This window comes from Schistocerca cancellata, chromosome 2 (genome assembly GCF_023864275.1).
Source record: "Schistocerca cancellata isolate TAMUIC-IGC-003103 chromosome 2, iqSchCanc2.1, whole genome shotgun sequence".
In the NCBI taxonomy this organism is placed as follows: domain Eukaryota; kingdom Metazoa; phylum Arthropoda; class Insecta; order Orthoptera; family Acrididae; genus Schistocerca; species Schistocerca cancellata.
In genome coordinates this window covers 235,624,861-235,629,789 of record NC_064627.1, presented here as the reverse complement: position 1 = coordinate 235,629,789, position 4,929 = coordinate 235,624,861, and positions in this window count along the sequence as shown.

Genomic DNA, 4,929 nt, shown 5'->3' with positions numbered 1-4,929 from the left:
GCGCCCGCGCATTTTCGTGCAAAATGATGGGTTGCGCAGAAAGTGTCGCTGCTTCTTTCGCTAAGTTGGTCGCAGGTGATGCTCCAAAAACGAACAGTAATAGTGTGCATTGACAGTCTGCCGTGGAGGAACGTAATATGTTAGGATAACACCATCACAGTCGTACATGAAAATAACCATAACTTTCACCATCCTGGGGCTCTGACGCACTTTCGACTTTCGCGGAGACACAAAATGACGCCATTTGTTGGATTGGCGTTTCAGTTTTGGCTCGTAAGATGTGGCCCATGTCTCATCCAGTGTTACGATATGGCGTAAGATTCGATAGACAGTAGACCGCTCCATTCGCACCATCAACAGAACAGGCTTTGCTAACGGTATACTACGCCTTCCACATCGCTGGCAACGGGTTCTACACAACGTTGGTGATTACTTTGATGGACTGTAACAGGTGTAAACACGTAACTCTTTTGTATCGGTTGTGAATAAATAGTGGCCACTATGTATGTTCCAACCCTCGTTTATAAGTACATGTAGGGAACCATTAGTATTCAGTATTCATTGAAATTACTCATGCAAGACAGCCTGGGTAACAGCCATGCAATATATCTTACTGATTTCTTCTGATGTTTTTATAGCCTCTTTATATATGTATATTTGTTCTGTGGTCCATATTATTATGCAGTGTAGCAAATGTGACTGAATTAGGACCACTGGGCTGATACCTAAATTTTCTGTAATTTAATTCCAAGTTTACAAGAATACATAGCTTCTGGCTGGTGCCAGTAGAAAGAATTTTTAAAAAGCACATTTTTAGCTACAATTCATGCTGGCAAAATTGTGCAAACAGATACGTGTCCTTATTGTTATGTTGTCATCCAGCCACTAAGTACATAATGGGTAAAGTACTGCAGACATTATAGGCATAATTTCTTAATTCAGTGTCTCGCTTCCCAGAATGCTATCTCGATAAGTTATCTCTCATGATATGCCTTTTCAAGAGCACATACTGACTGTCACTGCTAAAACCTATCAAAATTAGGCAATAGAATACAGGAAGACGAATTTGCCAAAATGTGTTATGTCAAAGATATTAACGTCTGCCCGCAGCTAATTGGAAAGTATGAAAGTCACGTGAAACGAAAGCAGCGCATTTGGTGCAGGAAATACGAAACTGCCAACACACCTGACTGAAATTTTCATACTTTCTGCGATATGATTGGCGCTCTCGCAACTCATTTGTGTTTATATGGCAATATTTATATAGTAGACACCGAAGATGATATAATGTGTAGGCCTACACGACTACAAAACATAAACTGTATCTTTGTTTGGAAAAGCAGCTTTTCGAAACATTAGATTGCACAGTTTTATTTGTTTAGGAACAGTTGGATGTAATGGTGAGCAAGAAATCGCGTGTCTAATCACAGCGATTGAGAAGTCACAAATATCACAATAACAACTTTACAGAATCTAGCTGCGGTTTCAGTCACACAAGAAGCCTTTAACGTTCAACGCCGTGTGCCCTATGTTCGTCGAATTTCGTACTTTTTCCTGTGAACCTGTTGTCTAGCCGCGATTGAGTTGACATGTCGCAAGTAGGAAATAAAAAGCTCTGTTAACATTCTGGTACCTTCACACTGAAAACCAACTCCAGCAAACTCGGTTGACTACTGTTTCCAACTCGAAGTTTGACTCGAGTTTGTAGTTTATGGTCAGTGAGCAAAAATACTGCAGAGTTGCGTGACTTTCGCATGCTCATTTGCCGTGTCATCTGCTGTGTTTCTTCCGACAGTGGCACCTCACCATTGTCAACATATCCAACAATTCAGCTTTTTTAGAAACTGAAATGAGGAAACCTCTGTAGGACCCTTCTGATTCTACATGTACAGATATAAAAGGAATTTGTTAAAAGAAGTTTCGCATAAAATAAGTATACCGCTTGTGGAGTGTGAAAGGAAATGGACAAATCTGAAAACACAGTACAATCGTGAGCATTGTAAAATGGTCCAAACTAAAAGTGTGTCTGGGACAACTGAGATATACTTTCCAATACGGATATTTTACAAGCATATTAAAAATTTGGAAGGCGTGAACAAGCCAGGGAGAAAAATATTTACAATCGTAAGTAAAATGTCATTCATTAGCGTAACTGAAGCTGTGAGACATTTGGTCGGAAATTTTGTAATTCAGTCGTATTTTCACCGGCAATTTATTTCTCTTGTCGTATCATTTTGCCAATATCTGATACAAAGTAGTTTGCAAATTAATGGCTTACATTGTTAGTAACTAAATCTGTAAGGGTTTTGTTTGGAAGTTTTTAGTTACATTTATCTTTTCACTGGATATTTATTTATTCATATTTCTCTTGTCATTTCACTTTACCAACATCCGATACAAAGTAGACTGCAAATTCATCCCATATACTCTTTTCAGTTCGTTCTGCGTTGCCTCCCTTTTTCTGAAGACATTTATTTTGCGGAGACATCTTCCAACTGCCATCTGAAACCCTGCCTGTTTCTGGATCTTCCATATCAAAACTGCCAGGTGGTGAGTAAACTGTGGCACTTTCTTTATTTCTTCTAAGAAAACTGTGCAAAGACACAGTTGCAGAAGTCACTAATGTTGCTTTTTCAGGACTTAAGTGCATAGTTGTTCTAAGACACCGAAAAAATGCTTACAATTTCCAAAAAAATTCTCCACAATTCTTCTAGCACGACATATTTGGTAATTAAACAGTCTTTCCCTGGCTGCCTCTCTCTTGCCATCCTGCATATGGTTTCATCATGTACTCTGAAAAGAGCGAAAGCGTCATCTCCCACCATAACAAATAGCAAATCTTCACTGTGAGAATCCTTTTCCATTGTTTTTCTGGAACAAGAAATAAAAACGCGGAACTTGTGTTTACAAGAATTTGAAACTGTTGTCACCATTTTTCAGTAGTTGTCAACGGTTGTAAGTTTGCGAAATTCTCAGCAGTTGCAAGTTTGTCAAACTCAAAAACAGTTTCATGTTTTTGTTTGTTGAGTTGTTTTTTCGGTGTGAAGGTACCTCAACGCTGTGTGCCACCCTTCAGCCTAATTTTGTACTTCTTACTGTGAACCTATTGTCTAGCTGCGATTTCAGTGACAAGTCGCAAGTAGCTACTAAAAAGCGCAGTTGCCAGTTAACAGTCAACGCCGTGTGCCGTCTGACGGCCTAAGTTCGTACTACTGTTTTTCTTTGTGACACGCTATCGAGTGTAACTGCGATTTCCGTGATAAGTCGCAGCTATAAATCGAAAGTGGCAACTAAAAAGTGCAGTTAACAATAAGTGCTGTGTGCCATCTCTTGTCCTATGTCCGCACTTCATTCTAAGAACCTTGTGTGTCACGATATAGATGTATTATGTGCTTGTGGTCGAAGAAATGAACCAAGAAGCTAATTTGCTCTGAGAAAAATTTTATACCCAGTTGAGAATTGGTGCAGCTGAGGAATGTGAAGGCCAAATGAAGCTTTGTAGTAATCACTGCCACCTCCTTCCCCTCACCCAGTGTGGCTTCTGGCCTTCCATCTCAGCCGACGACCATCTCCTTAACCTTACCAATCTTCTTTCCCTCCAACTTAACTCCCATTGCTCCGCTGTCTTTGTTTCCCTTGACCTTCAGAACGCCTACGCCCGCGTCCGGCATGCCTGGCTTCTCTTCAAACTCCAGACCTATACTCTCGCTATCAATTTCGTCCGTCTTGTGTTGCTTCCTTCCCCTCCCATCGTCCCTCCTATGTCACTATCCACAATTCCAACTCCCGTACATTCTACCCCTCTGCTGGCGTTCCCCAAGGCTCCATCCTTTCACCTCTCCTCTATCTCCTGTACACTGCTGATATGCCCAAACCTTTCCTGCCTGTTCGTCTCCTCCAATTTGCTGATGACACCGCCTTCCTAGCCCTTTATCCTACCCTTCAATGGTCCCAATGTACCCTCCACACCCACCTCGACCAGTTCACCACTTGGTGCAACCAGTGGTTCCTTCATTTCATCCCCTCCAAAACCCAGGAGATCATAATAGGCTGCACCACCTGCTCCTTCCATCTCCATGATTTCTACCTACCCATTTATGGCCGTCCTATCCACCTTACTCCTACCCTCAAATACCTTGGCCTCATCCTCGACCACCACCTCACCTGCACTCCCCATTTCTTTACAGTCCAATACAAAGCTCACAACAGACGAAACCTCCTGAAACACCTGTCTGGCTGGACATGGGGACTGCATCCTTCTACCATCCTTCACATCTACAAATCCTTGATCTGCCCCATCCTTTGTTATGCCAGTGTTGTTTCGATTTCTGCCCCTCCCAGGTTCTATAAAGCCCTCTAAATCCTCGAATGCCATGCACTCGTCCTCTCCTTCCGTATCTGCCTTCCATCCCCCACATGCATCCTCTGCGACCTCATCCTCTTTCCTCACCTCCTCCATTTTCTTGAACACATCCACACCCTGTATATTGTCCGCCGACTCGATCCCCCCACCCCCTGGTGTCCCCTTCCTCTCCACCCCAACCTGTTGCCACGCCTTTACTATTGTGTTCTGCCCTCTATCCATCTCCACATCCTCCACCTCTTTTCTCCAACGCAGCTTCCAGCACCTACCCCTCACGGATGATAAACTTTGCCCTGACGTCTACCCCTCCTAGCAACTCTAACCCCATCTTCCTCTTGCCTCCTCCTCAGGACTCCCTCTGCCCCCCCCCCCTTTGTTTTTTTGAGTCTAGTTTTCTCGAGTTGTAATGTTTCATGTGTTTATTGTGTATCGAATGTGTTTTAATTTACGTAGGGTTGTTTGACTTCCAAATTTATGAGGTGTTGTGGTTATGGTCCTGTTTTTCATAGTTGTAGGTGTTGGTTTTTTCGTATCAGTAGTTATGGTTGACCTATATAGGTCAAGGA